The following is a 19,653-nucleotide window of genomic DNA, read 5'->3' on the forward strand; positions in this document are numbered from 1 at the left end:
AAGTAAACTAACCTACCAGACCTAGTTCAACCTCCAGGTCTGACTCATACTTATACTTAACCTCATTATCATTACAGTTTCCATTAAAACCTTCTTCCGTGTATAAATAACCCTCGTTCTCTTCCTGTCGGAGCTTTTCTGCTCTTCTTAAAATAAATCCGTCACATTCGGCCTCAATCATCGATGATGCCGACGTCAAACCGGAGTCAGAACCATGATGGCGGCGAACTTATTACCTCCTCAAACGGATTCACCTCCACGCCATTTCCATCGGACGCCGAGCGGCTTTTAACGCATCATCATCATTAGCAACATCAACATCATCTGTGGTAAAATGGCGGTAAAACAGTGGAAAAACGGCGGAAAAACAGCGGCGGTTTGCCTGTTCCTGTGCTAATGATTCAGCTGCTCTGACGTCCTTGGTGCTGACGGTTTGACAGCGTCATGTCAGAAAATGTGGAGGAGGACGAACACGAAGCAGCTTTACTTATTTTACTACAGAAACTCGACGACGTAGAAACACTCACACACTCTGTCCGTGAACGCAGATTCTACATGTTCATGGAATAAAGCTTTAAATAGTCTGAACCGTCAGCAGGAAACAACACGAAAGGACACAAAAAAACACGAAAAACACAAAAAAACACATGAAAAAACACAAAACAAACATACAATGAAATGACACAAAAAGACAAAACAACACAAAAAAAACCACATAATGAAACAATGAAACAAACATAAAAAAACACAAAATGAAATGACAGGAAGTGACACGAAACAAAATGACACAAAACAACACAAAAAACACAAAATGAAATAATGTGAGACAATACTAGATAACACAAAAAAAGACAAAATGAAACAACACGAAACAAACCAAAAAAACACAAAATGAAACAAAATCAACACAAAAAAAACACAAAACTAAACGACAGGAAGCGACACGAAACACAATGACACAAAACAACACAAAAAACACAAAATGAAACAACACGAGACGATATGACACAAAACAACACAAAATGAAATGACACGAACGGACACAAAACAACATGAAACAACACAAAATGAAACAACAAAACAAACACAAAAAAACACAAAATGAAATGACATGAAGCGACACAAAGCAAAATGATTCAAAACACAAAATGAAACGACACGAAAGGACACAAAACAACATGAAATAACACAAAAACCACAAAATGAAATAACGAAACAAACACAAAACACAAAACGAAACGACACAAAACAAAACAACAAAAAGCAACACAACTGGAAATGAAATTACATGAAACAACACGAAAAATCACAAAACAGCTCGGGACAATAATAAACAACAGGAAATAACACAGAACAAGTGATTCACAGTTTGATAAAATTTGTTCATTAACAGAAAATTCGAGTGATTTTAGAACAGAAAGAACATACGGAACATGTGACAGTTGGCGGTTAATGTGTGTGTAAGGGTAAGTGTACAAACTGACCTTTGACCCCATGGAACAGCTGAGGGATGAACCGGGAGCTGATGGGAAACAGATCCACGTAGTCCGGTCCAGAATCTGAAACCACCGCAGATTTTAAGGTTTATCAGTATTTTATCATCATTTCGTGTGAGAACAACCATGAAAATATATGAAAATGCCATTTCTTGGCTCTTTTATTGTTTTAAATCCTCCTCATGTGGGTTTGTTTTGACGTGTCCTTGTACTTTTAGACTGTAGATCACAGGTGGAAAACATAAGGCCTGTGGGCAGGGTTCAATCCGACCCATGGAATGAATTTGTGAAATGCAAAAATTACACTGAAGATATTAAAAAACAATGGTGTTAAAATAATTTTAGTTCAGGTTCCACATACAGAACAATCCAAATAACCTATAAATGATGACAAACCCACATTATTCTCTTTGTTTTAGTGTAAAAAAGTAAAATTACATGAAAATGTTTACACTTACGAACTATCCTTCAACAATAAAACATGAATAACCTGAACAAATACGAACAACCTGAAATGTCTTAGAACTACAAGAAATTTTAACATTATTTTGTTGTTTCTCAAATTTTTGTTCATTTTTGAGCATATTTTGTTCTTATTTATTTTCTTGATATCTGTTGATTTTTTTTCTGTTTATTTCTGTTCTTTCTGGTCACATTTAAAAAAAAATTTTGACTGTTTTTGACATAGTTTATAAATTATTACGTCATTATTTTACTGGCCCACATAATCAAAATGAAAAATGTGAATTACTTGAACAAATATCAACAACTTTCTTGAGAAAAATCAGTGTAATTGTACCAATATTCTGTCTGTTATTAACTGTTGTGTGTATTTGTAGATCCTCTGTGATCTGTACGTTAGAATGTACATGTGGAAATGATAAACTGAGACACAGCATCGGTAAAATTACACTTAATTTTCTAAAGAATTTTCAGGTTCATGTTATTCACATTTTGAAGATAACTTTGTAGATGTAAACACTTTCATAAGTCGTTTTCCTCTTGGTTTTGATTTCAGTGCAGATGAAGACGCTGAGAAGGTGAAGTCTTTAAAGTCCACCTGGGAGTCGGAGGAGGGGGAGGAGTCAGAGGAGTCACTGAGATGACTGACTGACTACAAGTCAAACACCATTACCCAGAATGCACCAGGGAGCTCAGGGAAAGAGAAGAACACAGTGGCTTAGACTGAGCTTTTAAATTTCACATGGTCTTTAAAAGCAGCGTGAGGCCAATTACATTAACACAGAGAACGATGGTGTTTATAGAGTGAACACAGTAAAATCAGACGGTAAAACTTTAACACAAACTAAACCTGGAACCAAAACAAACTCCATGGACCAGAACCACCACAGAACCAACCCTATGTGTCCTCAGACTGGATCAGTTACTGAATAAAGGATAAAGGTGATTGATTCCATCTGTATTATGGAATCATCAAGTTTTATTAAACTCAAACTCATAGTTCCTATTCTTAACAGTCACTAAAATAACACTGTTTTATAATGTTCACATGCTGTGTCAGCTGATAGTTTACATTATAGCTCTGTTAGCTTAGCTCTGTTTTTAGACTGAAAACAGACACAGTAAAACTACTACTCACCTCTGTTTTCTGTTTGGTTTGTGTTGTCAATAACTGAACTAAAGCTCTGTTTGAATCCAACAAACAAGGTCAGAACTGTCACAGTTTAGTCTGAACCATGGATCAATTGGCAGCAACTTAGCAAAGATAAGAACATCCCATAATAACTGTATACCTTCATAAGCCTCAGAATCAAACTGACCCGTGTAGCAGAAACACTGACATTTACCATCCAACTCCATTCTTTACATTTACAGCTGAGTCCAGTGAAAACAATGACTGTAGTTTTATCACTTCTGTTCTTTGACTGACAGTTGTTTCTTTCTGGTTCTCACCCTCAGAGTGACTCACTACTCCCTCTAGTGGTCACATAATACCCCCGGCCCATCAGTGGAAATAAATTCCTTTCATATCGGTTCAATCGAATACATCAGCATCTTTGGAACAACTTCCCAGATATTTAATATAAACACTATGAGGAGGATTTTAGGTGATTTATTTTAAACAGTTAACAGTGTAAAAAATTAAATATTGACCCATTCAATGTGAGAAAACTACATGTGGAAGTTGCCACAGAAACAGTTGTAAATTAAAGATAATCCCAATGGATGAGTTTTCAGTTTTATGATATTTTATAAAAGATGATGTTAGTTGTGGAACATTTTCCAGGGAAACGTGGGAATCAATATGTACATAAACGGACTCAAGAAAACATTGAGTAAAATATGTTTATCCTGTTAATGCACAACAGGAACAAGGACATGCAAACTGCAGCTACTAAAAGCATTATTATTCAGCATCTGGGGTGAGCATATTATGCACACTTGGCACTTCATGTTATGAAAGGTCGTATTATTTTTTACGATTTCAAAATTGTTCATTTTTGCATGATTTTTTAAGTCTGACCCATTCACTAAAATCATCACATGGTAAACAATGTTAAATTCCTACACTAACACCTTTCTACCAAGTGAGTACAAAATGCACACTGACCCATTTTAATATTCAACATTTGACCTAGAACAAAAAATAATAATGTATATTAACCAATGTTGTGTTAATCATTGACATATACCAGGATGAAAACAAAACAAAAAAAAAAACTGATCCAATTTTTATGTAGAATATTGAAAAGAGGGTTTTTTTGTGTGTTTTTTGCATCAAAAATATGGTTTGTTTACTTTGCAAACATGACATTTAAAAGGGTTAAAATATGATAGCTATTGAGTATTTGGTATTTTTGTTGATGGCTCAAGTTGATGAAATATTAAAATAACACAAAAAAAACATAAAAACAAACTGTATGATAAACATTTTGATATTACTATGGGACTGTGCATATTATGCTCTTTAGGTGATTAAAGGACTTCTACAAGGGGGATAGCAGAGGGTTAACAGAAAAAGAAAATATTCCACAATAAGTCAAAGTTATGCTCAGTATAGAATTATATCTGCCCTTAAGATGAAGTAGAAAAGAATAAATATATAATAATACAAAGGTGTACATTTACCTGCATGTCTGTGTTTCATTCAGATGAAAACTGTACTTTATGAAACTCAAAACTATTATTTCAGAGTTTTAGGACCCGGACATTTGTTCTAAGTCCAACCACATGGTGGCGCTGTACGGTGTAGTAATGCAGGTTCATAGAGATGAAAACAATCAGGTGTGAATGATGTTATTATTGGGAAAAATATCAGTTTGTATAAATACCAGATACGTGGATACATGGACTAAAATACACACGGCCTTTCACGATAAAAGCCTTAAACAAACCGACTATGAACAAAAACAGAGGCTGAAAACGCTGAAAACTGGAAACGATGGATGAAAAACACTGAAGACGATGAGCTAGACAAACATCAATCAAAGAAACTCAGAAGAAACACTTCAACTGGAATCAAATAAACAGAAGTGGAGGAAATAAGAGTAAAAACATCCCAAAAATCATATTTCCTGCAGTCTTTGAACTCACCGTTTCATTCATTCCTTCATTTCTGATGCAGAACTGGACCTGTTGATTCTCTACGTAGTAAAACCTTCATCAGCTGTAAAACCCCGGACCAACACATCACCACGTCAGCGCTAACACCCCCGTACACATGATGCTAACACCCCCATCCACATCTACCCAGAGACCCCCAGGCTCCCACAGACCTGGACCTGTTCTGAAGTGGACTGTGAAGGACCTGACACCGGAGCAGCTGTTTAATAATGGATGAGCAAAGCATTCTGGGAGGCCGACACATGGCTAATGGAGGCTGGTCAGGTAACAGGGTTGTAATCAGTCACAGCACATGTTACCAACAAAGTACCATGTCATCACATCAGCAGGACGCCGCGTCAAAACCAGCATTTACACCAGACAAACACCAGGCTTAACCCTTTAACCACTGGACGATTATCCTTCTGTTAACCCTTAAACACCCAGCGCTACCTTTGGGGGAAATTCATCCCCATTTATTATAATATTATCCTTTGTATTTTACATTTTTCAGTGTAAATCAAGTATTTCCCTATATTTAATTCACTGATCATGTAGATGTTCATTAAAGCTCAAAGTAAAGTTGAGGGTTATTATATAAAAAGAGATAACTGAAGAAAAAGTGATGTTTTCAACAAAATAAATAATTAATTAACTGAACATAAAAATAAGCGTCCACAATGTTTGTTTATTTTATTATTTGAGGAGAGTTTTTTTTTTTTTTTTTTTACATTTTGATTAATTTTACTTGGAATTTTATTTGTTGTTCATTTTGTTGGTTATTTTGGGGTTGTTGTTTTTTTTTACACTTCGGTGGTTTTTTATTTTTTCTTCCATTTTGTTCAGTATGCAGCTTATTTCGTTCATATTACTTAATATTTTGTTGATTTATATATATTTTTTTCTTTTTCTTGATCATTTTGACTGGTTTTGTTCTTTTTTTTTTTTTTTTACTTAATTTCAGTTAGTGTTTTTGCAAATTTCTTCACAGTATTCATTAGTTTGTAAATAATGTATTCATTTTTGTTCACTTTATTATTTAATACATGTAAACCAAGTGTGTCCATCCACTGACATTCAAACCTCATAGTTTAATAGACTTCAGTACAATTATCTGCACTTCAGACTCATATCATGTCTTGATGATATTGACACTGATTTGACCGTAAAAGTAAAATCAATTTACCTTTTTTTTTTACCCAGAACAAACAAATTTAATTCCTTTTCATCTTGTCACTCACATGTTAAACATGCTAAATATCTGCTGAGAAATAAAACGTTAAAAAGAATTATTATAAAACTAGTGTCAAATGTAAATAATCATACAATATTCACAAATACAATGAAAGTATTTAATAATGAAGCTGAATAATGTTATTAACTGACAAACAATAATCAAGACTCCCAAGACACAAGATTAAAATGATATAAAAGACTAGATTATTTGGCTGAAATGCGTCCCGGGAGTTGTAGTCCGTCATAGTTCTTCAGTGAAACAAATAAAACCTAAAAATCTACTTGTGCGTTTTCCATCATCATCGAATTAAAATAAAAACGGTCTGAATGAGATTCCCGATGACAGCGGCATCTTTCAGGCCTCGCCATCCCACACCGACCCCGCCCCGACCCCGCCCTGTCAATCACAGGTGGAGCATGACCTCAGCGCTGCCTCCTTCAGCTGGATGGAGTGGACGCCGTGGAAACGCCATTGGCCCAGTTACAGCTTGACATGGTGTTCACGACGATCGAAACACATGATTTACAAGCATCGGCGTCCATTTATCTCCCCCCAGGAGCACCGACCATGTAAATCCATGACCTCACATCCAACAGCGGCGCCATAAATCAGCCACGAACGGAGGCTCGGGTTAAAGACGGCACTTTGACCTGAGATTAGAGGAAAAAACAAGAGCGTTGACGGCGGCGAGTCCTTCCAAATCAGCCCACAGCTGTTTGGCATTAGGAGGGGGGGTAATGGGGGGGGGCTGTGGGTTTTTTTAGGGGAAAAGGGAAGAGTAAGAGTCAGGGGTGGAGGGAAGGTGGTCCCAGATCTAAAGCCAGCGAACAGCGTCTGGTTTTTAGGGTTAGGGTGGGAGTTGAAGGCGTTTCCACAGTTGAACTAAAGGCAAATGGGACGCACATGTCCAACATAAGTAAATATCTACTGCACAAATCGCAAGGTATGCAAGAAAACCTCCACACGTGGCACTTCTAAAAGCCCTTCCATGGCTATTTTTTCCACTTGGGGTAAAAGAATAAACACATGTCGGGTAATTACGTCTGGAGAACAGCTCGACATGTGTCATTTACAATAAACAGAAGAAGAAATCATGAAAAATGAGTTAAAATGAGACGAGGACAGAGAGAAGTCCAGATTCTACCCAACTGAACCGACGTCATATTTAATGTTTACATTTTTAAACCACTATTAAACCATCGAATCTGAAAGAATAGAAGGAAAACTAGGAAAGCACTCGGAGAGCACAGACCTCCGCCAAGGCAGATCAGCCCCCACCCCCCAACACCCCCGATCACCACCAAAATTTAATCATTTGTTCCTTGTGCCAGTATCAACATTTCCTGAAATTTTCATCCAAATCTGTTCAGAACTTTTTGAGTTATCTTGCACATGGACAAACAGACAGACAGACAAACAAACCAACGCTGGCAAAAATAACCTCCTTGGCGGAGGTAGTAATAAACACTAATAGGGAAAATATGGAAAAACCAGCATAAAGACCACTTGGTTCTATGTTCTATGTTCCTATTGTTTTTTTATTTAGTGAAGATGTGTGTGTGTTTATGGGAGTTTTAGAACATAACCACTGTGAAACAATCAGAAAATGACACTGAATAGTCCATCCTTCTGGTCACTCTGATGTCACGGAACTGTCAAAAACTCATCTTTAATGAGTTCAGCCTCAGAAGGAGTTAAATCCATTTATTCAACTAATACTAAGGTGATCAGTTTCAATATTGAATGTTTTCCTGCAGTAGATGCTAACTTTAGACTAACTTTATGCATCATCTTCATCTTCTTCCTCCTCTAATGTCAAGTAGTGGAAAGACCTGAATGTGTTTAATGAACCAATGAACAGAAGAGGAGGAAACAGGAAGTGATGTCATGACAAATAGATCTCCAAAGTCACTGCTCGTCCTCATTTCAATGTGTGAAACATCATCAGGACTGTTCTACATGATCCACTTCTGTTTCCTGTCCATCTCATCTGGACACCAGCCCCAGCCCCGTCCCCATCTTCCCCATCCTTATCTTCATCCTCATCCTCGTCTTCGTCCTCCAGGGCACGATGGGGTTTTAATGTTTGTCCATTTTGACACCATGTCCATCTCGTCGTCTTCATGACTGCCTGGTATTTGTCTGTTAAATCCTGTGTCTGTCCATGTTAAATCTGTGATTAAAGGCCTGTTTTTAGACTTTATGCTGTTTTTTTTCTCTTCAGTTCATAATAGTTTAGTTCCCACTTCAGCGTTGACTCTTTACTTATTAACATGTTTGACGTCACAGCATCCACAACTCCGATGGATGTCAAACCGACAAAAGGCGACGCCCCCTGAAGGAGCAGCTCCGCCCCCAGACTCCCTAAGGAGTCAGATTCTCCTCAGCACCAAAGTGGGTGGGACCTTTCCATCTCCACTCAATCCCTGAGCAAACAATCACACTCAAGTGTTTCCTCTCCAGATCATCCACGAACAGACGGATAAACGGATGCCGCCGCCGAGTCGCGACCTCCGTCCAATTAGCAGATGGAAACGAGCAGAGACGCCGACGGAGGCGAGGACCTGCTACGATTCTTCCGGCCTCCTATTGATTTATGTCCCTCAGCGACTGCCGTATCGGACACACCTACACAAAAATTTATATCTGCACTCTCCTAATTGAGTCCTCACTGAGTCACAATGACGTCTCAGTGACGCATCAACGGACGCAGACACGTCAGACACAGCCACAAAACACAAGAGACTTGAGAAACCTGCAGGGGATTATGGGAACTGTTTCATGTTCCAGTGCAACAAAGTAAATCACAGCAAAAGTGAATCAACAGGAATGAGGTTGAGTGATTTATCAGTGGTGATAAATACAACACACGCCTTCACTGACAGATTCAACATAATTTTATCGACAAAAGAATCCGATCAAAAGAGACAAATTTAATGAAAACGTCAGAGTATACAGTCAAAGTATGTGTTTGACTGTAGTATTAATATGAGATGGAAGTATTCATGTACAAGACTTGAATTAATGGACTTTAAAGCCGTAGTTTTGTGTCGTTCACAGTTGAATCATCATCCATTAAACTAAATTGCAAAATAAGTCAAAACTACATGAACAACGGAACACAAACTAAACATAAAGAGCTCTTGAAGAACCTCTAGAACCACAGCTGATGGAATCATCAAAGCTGTTTCCATGGCGACGCTACGTCAGACACAGATTCATACGTTTAGATACAAATATGGAAATGTCACTGTATGAGAATAAAATGAATAAAATGACTTTTGACACTGTCCACCTTTTGTACATTATCATGTTTCAAATTCATTATCATTATTTAAACATGCTTCACAAACTGAAACTTAATGTGGATTAAAAGCAAACACTCAAGTATTAAATAAACTCAGTGACCTCTACATGAACCCTGTCTTGTCCACAACAGGAAGTGACCTCATTGTCCTGGAACTTGTAGTTTTTGGGTGTAAAAACTTCTGCTGTGTTTGAGTGTCACTTTTAGTGGATGACCATGGTTTTATTAAACATATGTTTATTCATTAGTATCTGTCACTTACAGATTTAATGTCAAGGTTGGAAATAGTTCATTCTGATGCTCATGAAAAATGGACATAATAGATATTTTATTGGAGTTAGTCAAAAATTTACTTGATGTAGACACTTAAAATAAGTTTAATGTGGATTGAAAGGATTTTGTGTATCTTTTTTTTTTTTTTACATTTATAGTTTTAAGGGATTCAGCTGTGACATTTCTATATTTAAAAATATGTGCATTTACATGTGGTTTATTGCACTTTTCATTCATTTATTTAATTAGTATGTACTTATTACATATCATTAAAATGTGGGATATAAGGGTTGTCTTGCTGTATAGTAAATTAAACGGTCCGTAAAATGCCACTAGAAGATGTAAACATGTACAGATCTGATCTGGTGACTGGTTCTATGGGTCATTAAAGGTCCCATATTATGCAAATCTCACTTTGTGAAAGTTTTCTTATAGTAGTGTGTGTTGCAGTAGCCTCATTATGAGGTTAGAATTTGAAAACTGTCTGTTTCCTCCCTGCCTTGCTACACCAAATTTTGTGAAAATGCTCAAACGGCCGAGTTTGAGTTGGGTCCGTTTATGACGACATAAGCGGATTTAACTCCTCCCCCTGACTGTGCCCCCACCCTGCATGAAAAGGTGAGCCCCACCCTGGCAAAGTACCTCTTGGACAACAAACATGGCGAAGGCGAGACATGCAAGTTGTGGTGTTGTTGGCTGCACACACCAACACCAGAGTTTATTTTTGCTCAGCACTTCCGAGCCTCTCCGAAAAAAGTGGCTGGATTCTATCTTTGATGGTCATGGACCAAACAACATTCCCAAACGCTTGTATGTGTGTCCCCGGCATTTCACGGACGAGTGTTTTTCGAACATGGGCCCATACAGCTCTGGCTTAGCACAAAGACTCCGAATCAAGAAGGACGCAGTACCAACGCTTCGTGACCCAAGTACAAGTGTGGGAGATGTAAGTTCTTATCATTTTTTTTGTATCTTTACTGCATAACCTTACATTACGGATAAGCTGGTGGTTGTTGATGTGTACGTCTAACGTTAGCATGGCAGCTAACATAGCTTGGTTACTGCTGCTAACGTTTGCGTCCCCGTTAACATGCAAGAGCGGATAATATCAAGAGACATTCAACAGAACTACTTTGAACACAGGCCTTTTGTGGTTGGCATCAGTATAGTTAGCATCAAGCTTGTTAGCAGCTGCCTGCATTAGTGGCGGCAGGCGTCTTTCCGTGTCAGGTCCACGAACCCGACACAACACCGCCGTTTTCCGTCGGGGCTCAATCACGCCTCAAGGCAAAGAAAGCCAGTGTTTGGAAAGAGGTTCTGTCTGAGTTGAACTGGTATGGCTGAACTACTGCGTCCTGACGAGCCACAGCTTCACAGTCAACATTAGCGCGTAGTACCACTAGCGTAAGCCGCGTCCTCTCCCAGAGAGGGGAGGGGGAGTGGGCGTGGACAGACGCGTTCATTTGCATACCCGGAAGCAGGCCCAGAAACAGCCTGTTCTGAGGAGGGCTGGTGAGAGTGACTTTTTCGACCGCTGAAACTCCGAAAAAAGGATGATTTTGGGGCGAACAAACTTAAATACTATGTTTTTGGGCTTCTGAGACCTACATGACGTGACTGAAAAATAGCATAATATGGGACCTTTAAAGGGTTAATCCTACAAACATATGGACAAACCTTAACAGTGAATGTCAACATTTGACACTGACATGATCAGTAAAATCCTGAAAAGGGGATCAGATGAATGAGGGTCCATGACTGAGACCAGGTCAAACTAAACCTCCACATAAACTCTGAAACTGGAACCAGGATGGTGCAACCTGGTCTAAAGGTCAAAGGTCAGTCACTGTGGACAATAACCTGGTTTGGATGGAAAATGCTCAGACCTGAATTACTTTGACTTTGCGTTGGTCATCTGTCGTCATGACGACATCCAGGTCAGAAAACCGATTACATGATGGAAACCCAATGGTCCGACGGCATGAGGGCCATGAACCGACCCTCTGATCTCAGTTTGGGCCCCAACATTAAACCCTGATCTGAGACCAACAGTCGACTCCACGCAGAGGAACACCATGTCCGACCCTCGCTGGGGTCAAAGGTCACACCTCAGAGGTCGTCACACGGTGGGAAGTGAGGATGAGAATGTGGTTTTGATGAACCCAGATCAGTTTGAGCTTCACAAAACCTACACCTAAACCTCAGAAGAATGAGAATAATCAAAACTCCAGGTTTACATCCTCAGACCCACAATGCATCACCAGTCTGACCACATGACAGAAAACAGTAACAGGACCAAACAGAAATGGACACTAATAACCGTCACAGTTTTAACCAATAATAATAATAATAATAATAATAATAATCCATTCCATTTAATCAAACATATGTGTGGATCAAACATTACTGAACATTTAATCCACCAGATCAGATCTGTATATGTTTACATCCTGTACTGACATTTAATGGACCGTTTATTATACATTAATACAACCCTTAAATTCCAAATTCTAATAATATGTATGTAATAAGTCCATACTAACTAAATAAATTGATTTTTAAAAAAAAAGCAATAAATCACATATAAATGCATATTTTTTCTAACTATACAAATGTCACAGCTAAATCCATCAAATCTATAACTGTAAAAAAGTTGCATAAAATCCTTTCAAACCACAATAAACTTAATTTAAGTGTCCACATGAGTTGATTTTGAGATAAACTATTTTTTTTTATAATTTCTAACTCCAGTAAAATATCTATAACAGGGGTGCCCAATCCTGGTCCTCGAGAGCCACTATCCTGCATGTTTTAGATGTTTCCCTCTCCCAACACACCTGATGGTCATTATCAGCCTTCTGCAGAGCTTGATGATAGGCTTATCATGTGAATCAGGTGTGTTGGAAGAGGGATACATCTAAAACATGCAGGATAGTGGCTCTCAAGGACCAGGATTGGGCACCCCTGATCTATAATGTCCATTTTTCATGCATCAGAATTTCCAGCAGTGACATTAAATCTGTAAGTGTCAGATACTAATGAACAAACATATGTTTAATAAAACCATGTTCATCCACTAAAAGTGACAGTGAAACACAACAGAAGTCTTTACGCCCAAAAACTACAAGTCCCAGGACAATGAGGTCACTTCCTGTTGTCTGGTCAACAGGTTAAGCAAAACCAGGGGGTAGATGATGATCAGGTCTATAAACCACCTGTGGTCTGGATTAGCCTGTCTTGGTCTGGATTAAACTGGTTTGGCCTGGATTAGACTGTCTTGGTCTGGATTAGACTGCCTTGGTCTGGATTAGACTGGTTTAGTTGAGTCGTTTTTTGCTGGATATAGATTAGTGTTGGTTTTAGTGTTTAACCTACAGAGTTTGTGTAAAATGTTTTGTTTCTGAAGAAATAATGAGAAGAAATAAATACTTAATTTATTTGTCAGATTGCTGATATGTTGATGTTTGGAATTATTCAATATAATAGAGTATCATCTGCATACAGTGATATTTAGGGATTTAATCATATGCTCTTGGCTGAATTTTTCTTCTTTTTCTTATTATTATTATTAGGAATTAAACCATCTGTGGTCTGGATTAGACTGGTCTGGTGTGGATTAGACTGGTTTGGTTGAGGTGGTTTAAACCCATCAGTGGAAGGAAACAGCGACTGGGACTACAACGATTTTAGATCAATAAACTAGTATTCATCTCTCTGACTGTGTTAAAAGTCGTAGATATGCAACTCAGTCGGTCCAGTCGGGGTTAAAGGTCGTTCTTGGTCTTAAATGCTTTTATAAAGTGAGTCCAGTGATGTCGTGAGTTGTTGTCTGAAAATAAATGTGACTCTGGAGGTCGGTTGTGATGACGCTGTTGGGAGTAAAAACCAAAAATAATCCAAGTCCGGACACAGAAGCAGAAACAGGAAGTAAAACAGCGGTGTCTGTTGGATCGGTGTCTTCGTCTGTAGGCGTGAACCGCTGTCGGCTTCAACCCTTTAACTGTTCAGTCCTCGCCGTTCATCACATTCATCACCAGCTGAAGACAATGGGCGCGGGGGCGGTGAGGAAACACCAACCCTTTCCGAGGCCCCGCCCACTCACTGTAAACCTAATTAAACAGTGCGACGGCCACACCTGCTGTGGTCAGGGCGACGCCAGCGGGCCACGCCCAAACCAGCTGCTCTGAGGCGACGCACCACCACATGCAACTGCACAAGTTTATGGGATGTAGTCGCCATGGATACGGGTCTGAAATGACTCAGCAGGTTTTAGTCGGTACCAGCGTTTAAGGACGGATTAAAGAGGCTTTGAATGTGAAAATGACTCCCATCATGCATCTGTCCAACCTCGTCTTCTCTGTGGAATATTTTCTGTGATTTTCAGATTCTCTTCATAAACACACATGTAATTTTTACTTGTTTTACTTTGTTTTCTCTTGTTTCTGAGCTTTAAATGTGACATTTTTACTTGAAAAACTGCTTAAAGTCTGTAAATAACACAATTAGTACTTCATGTTCAATGTTGGGTTAAATTTACTGATTTAACTCATGCCTGAACTGTTTGATTTAAACACAATAGAGAGAAAACAATTACAGGACCAGTGTAAAGTAAATAACATGTAATTATCCTATAATCACATGTCCAACCCTGTCATTGTACATCCCTACAGGCCACATATGGAGAGTATTTTCAGACATACATCCTCGTACTGTTTAATGACTCATGATTCCATAAAACAGATTATATTCATGTGAACTGAATAAAACAGGTCATACAAGATAGAAGGTAAATATTCAGAAATAAAGTAAGTAAGTAAAGTAAATTTTATTTATAGAGCACTTTTCACAGACAGAGTCACAAAGTGCTTTATCAATTCAAATCAGAATCAAATTAAGTTTACAGAGACCCAACAGAATCCTTCAGGAGCAAACACTTGTGATTGGTGACAGTGGCGAGGAAAAACTTCCCTTTAACGGGCAGAAACCTCGAGCAGACCCAGACTCCTGAAGGATGGACGTCTGCCTTGACCAGTTGGGGTTAAAGAGAGAGAGAGAGTAAAGGAGGAGAAAAGAGAGAGCGATAGAGATATAGAGAGACTGGGGGGGGGGGGTGACACATGGAGTACGTTATGATGAATACATAGAGTGTAATCAGTCTGTGGTGGTCCTGGGTCAGGTGGGAGACTAAAAAGCCTTTTTGAACAGGAGGGTTTTGAGGTGTTTCTTAAAGCTCTCTCCAGAGTCCATGGACCGTAGGTGTAGAGGCAGGTCATTCCATAGACGTGGTGCCACAGCTTTAAAAGACCTGTCACCGCGTGTGCTAAAACAGGTCCGTGGAACCATCAGCAGGTGCTGTCCTGAAGACCTCAAGCTACGAGTCGAGCTGTAGGGCTGGATCAGGGAAGCAACGTATGCAGGGGCCTGGCCATGTAGGGCCCGGAAAGTTAGCACAAGAATTTTGAAATGAAGACGATATAGAACAGGAGCCAGTGGAGAGATTTAAGGATGGGAGTGATGTGGGTTCTCCTGTTTGTGCGGGTCAGGAGCCTGGCAGCAGAGTTCTGGACAAACTGTAGACGGGCCAGCTCCTTCTTGTTTAAGCATGTAAACAGGCTGTTGCAGTAGTCTAAGCCAGAAGATACGAAAGCGTGAACGATCATCTCGAGCTCATTTGTGGACACCATAGATCTGAGTTTGGAGATGTTGCGTAGGTGGAAGAAACAGTTTTTGACTAGGTGTTTGGAGTAGAATTCTAAAGACATGTCCTGGTCAAAGATGACACCCAGATTCCTCAGTTTGGTCTTTACCGAGGAACTCAGGTCTCCAAGGTGATGTTTGATCCCTGGGATTGCACTATCCGGGGCAATGATGAGGGTCTCAGTTTTGCTGGAGTTCAGCTGGAGGCTGTTCTCATTTAGCCACTGCTTCAGCTCTGACAAGCAGTTGATTAAGGAACTCAGTTTGTGGGGCTCAGAGGAGTTAAAGGAGCAGTATATCTGGATGTCATCCGCGAATAGATGATAGGAGACATCACTGTACTGTTGGATAATGTGGCCAAGTGGGAGGACATAGAGTAAGAATAGGACTGGTCCCAGGACAGAGCCTTGGGGCACACCACACAGTAGATCCGCTGAGTCAGATAAATAAATTATAAATAAATAAATAAATAAAACCAAACTGTCCTAAAGTGTATTTTCTATGACTGGAGTAAAAGTCTGAACACTGAAAAACCAGAACAGACATTAAACATAGATTTATAAGTAAAACTAATGAAGATATAATGAACATTTGAACAGTGATAACATGTAGATTAAACAGTGTTTTCAACCGTTAAATCTAAATACTTCAGTTCTGGATCAGCAAAATGAAACAAATAGATCAGTTGAATTAGATTTTTCACTGAGTAACAAACGAGAAATTCACAGAAAAAAAGTTTATAGAAAATCTATGAGATGATGCTTCGATCCAGATCCAGACAATGATTCTTTTGGGTTGTCTTTTATGTTGTGAAATGTCTTGTGTTTATTAGCATTATAGCTAATTAACACCTGGTCCCAGTCCTGGTTCTGGTCCCTGTCCTGATCCTGGTCCCAGTCTTAGTTCTGGTCCTGGTCCCAGTCCTGGTCCCAGTCCCTGTCCGGGTACACCTGTTTGTTTTACTGTCACCAAATCCTACCGGTTCATCCTCTGAACTGGTTTATTTTGTCTGAAACCATTGAAACCACACTACTGAGCCTTTTTGGGTCAAACCAGGTCTTGTTTTGATCCAGTTTCCACTGGTTCACTTCCTGTTTCCTCAGTGGTTGAGGTCAGAAGAGCTGAGAACATTATATAGACACAAACGTACAAAAATAGGTTGAAAAGGTCTAAATTCTCCTGCAGACGAGGTTTTTCCTTTGTGTCTAAAAAAACCCCATCAGTTTAATGTCAGAACTTTGCAGAACCCATAAGGTTTAGACTAAATGAGCCCAATATTTCCAAAATAATGGGTGAAAATCTCCAGATCATGTCCATGTCTCCCATTGAAATGAATGGGATGTGCAGATGGTGTGTGATTCCATATCTTTGATCCTGTTCTTCTCATCTGATACGTGTTCATCAACACAGCATCCGTCACATTTGGATGATTCTAGGAGATGCTTTCAACACATTGGTGTTTAGAACATCTGGAATCAGATCCTGCAGCCCGATTCTACGATTCATCTCCAGTGGAATCCATGGGTTCTGTTTCCACCCACGATCTGCTCATCTAAGCAGCGACATCAGACACCAAGTATAAGGACAATGAACGGCTTCAACCGGGCTTCACCGATCATCTCCACCCTTTCAGAACTTCATCAGCAAACACATCAGATGGTTTAACTTACATTTAGTTTTCACTGAAAGGTTCTATGTTTAAAAATGGACAGAGCAGACAGGTTTCTGCGTTATCTAATCTTCCAGATAAACCCAGGTTATATTCAGTAACTAATCGTCTACGTCATCCCACCATGAACACCAGAACACAGACCGTCCACAGCATAAGAAACAAAAGTCAACCAGTCAAATGACAACCTGCTTCAGCACAACACTGACGACCAACTGTTAGTTCCACAGGTTAGTTAGTGAGATATCTGAAGTCAGAGTAAATATGGGTGGAGATCATAAGGTTCTACATGTCATGAAACAAACACAGCTGAAGGTTGGAGACATCGACATCTGAACAACAACAGACTGGGTTCAGTATAAGTAGTTTTCAATGTGTAAAACTGCTTCAACAACAAACTGAATCATGTGTTCTTCATCTGTGCATCGTTTTCTTCACACAGAAAACAAAAACCAAGTAAAGAAGTCGATCAGCTCTAACTACGATGTTTGAAGTCATTCACTGACGCTCATATAAACCAAACCTGTGTCACTGTGTCCATGTCAGGAGTCAGTCAGTAAGAGGACCAGGTCAATCCAAAACCAGCTCCGGGTCAGTCCTAGACCAGCACCGGGTCAGTCCCAGAACAGCACCGCATCAGTCCCAGATCAGCTCCAGGTCAGTCCCAGACCAGCTCCGGGTCAGTCCCAGACCTGGTGTCAACACCTGTTGGCATCAGGTGCCTCCTTCATCCTAAACGACGCCTGTAAACACATCGTTCCCTCAAACTTTCTGACAGAACCAGAGTGAAGGAAGAATCGGACTCACCGTTAACTGTTCCCTGGAGGATTCATATCTGCCTGATGTCCTCCATCTGGTTCAGTCTGGGTCCGACCCCCCCTTGTGTCCCGTCTTGGAGCCTGACCCAGTTGACCTCCTCCCAAACGCCGCTGGAGTCGGACTGATCCGAGTCCGATCGGCCTCAGCGCTGATCTGAGGGAGAACAGCCCACATCCCAGAGTCAGAGCTGGAGCTGGGCCGCCGTCCAAACAGACATGAAGCTTCTATTTCGGTCTGCCATAGGAGGGAGGGAGGGGGGAAGGGGGGCCGGGGCCAAGGAGGGGGAACATTCTGTGGTGGAGCATGTAATTGCACAGTGACCAGTTCTGGTGAGATGTAATTGCAGACCTCATCAGATGTCAGAGGTGGGAAGGAAAGCACCAATGCTTCATCTGTGTCCTCAGAGTTCTCAGGTATCGGCACTTTTATTCTGTTTTATGAGCTTTTTCAATTTCTTCCTTTAGATTTTAACACAAATATTTGCATTTTCTATGCCTTAAAATCTCAGATCATCTTCATTTTAGTTAAAGGTTCGGGGGGATTATCAACCCACAGTGCTCCAACAAACATGAAAAGACAAGAAAATGGAATGAAAACTGGCTGAAAAAGACAAAAAGATGAGACAAAACAGCAACAAAGATGGAAAAACTAGCATGGAACCAGACGAAAACAACTGAAACAGATGAAACATGATGTAAAAGTCACAAAGAGACAAATACGACATAAAATATGGAACCAGATGAAACCCAGTAAATGATCTGAGAGGTGACGTCAGGTTCAGTTCAGACCAAAATGTCCAAGGTTAGACTGTTATTACAGGATATATTATACTCTGAGGACATTTCAGAGTCTGGACTTCATCACTTTTACTAAAGTTCTTCTACTTTCTCCGTTTTCCTCTAGTGTTTTCAGTAAAGTGTGCTTTCCACTTTTCTCTCATGAAGAGAAACTGCCAACGAGACAAGGTAAAGTACTTTTAGAACAGTTTGGGGGAAAAAAAGAAACTACAACCACATAAATAAATGAGGAGCTGGGTTCCAGATGTGGCGGCTGGAGGAGGGGGGGTGGGGGCGGGGGTGGGGGCTGGAGCTGGTGGGGGGGGGGGGGTGTGTGTGTGGGGGGGGGCGATGAAGGAAGTGCCATGGCAGCAGAATGAAATCCCATTTCTGAGTCGCTGAAGGCCTGTTTACTTCCAGAACCGACGGGGGAAGGCGAGGACGGCGGCCCGGCCTTGTGTTGGTTCTGGACCGCCACCGCCGCCGCTCCTGGGTGTCGGGTTTCACCTCGGCCTTGGAAATGACTACCTTATGGAAAAGTCAGGAGCTTTAAAAATGGGGAAGGAAAATGAAACTGGAAGCGGCACCGGCGGCTGTTTCCCATTAGGACGCTTCATATCACCATGTGGATAAGCATCATGTGACCCGGAGAGGGGGCGGCGCCCAACGCTCCACGCCATCAATAAACATTAGCTTTAGCTCCGATCTGTACGTAAACAGCTAATTTCCTCACATATTTTAACTAATTTCCTGCCAAATACAACAAGAGTGGACTCATTTAAGAACCTGCGTGTGAAGGTTAGGGTCGACTTCAA

At 40.2% G+C, this 19,653-nt stretch overlaps 1 protein-coding gene across 1 annotated transcript in view; it reads right to left on the reverse strand.

Moving 5' to 3' along the window:
• Positions 1-18,215, reverse strand: part of insc (INSC spindle orientation adaptor protein) — a 67,260-nt gene extending 49,045 nt beyond the window's left edge. Inside the window, exons 1-2 of the mRNA XM_030137694.1 lie at positions 18,051-18,215; positions 1,485-1,559 (exon numbers count right to left, since the gene is read on the reverse strand). The gene's annotated coding sequence lies outside the window, so the exon portion shown is untranslated. The remainder of the gene's footprint in view (positions 1-1,484; positions 1,560-18,050) is intronic.
• Positions 18,216-19,653: the final 1,438 nt, after the last annotated feature.

This window comes from Sphaeramia orbicularis, chromosome 6 (genome assembly GCF_902148855.1).
Source record: "Sphaeramia orbicularis chromosome 6, fSphaOr1.1, whole genome shotgun sequence".
Classification (NCBI taxonomy): domain Eukaryota; kingdom Metazoa; phylum Chordata; class Actinopteri; order Kurtiformes; family Apogonidae; genus Sphaeramia; species Sphaeramia orbicularis.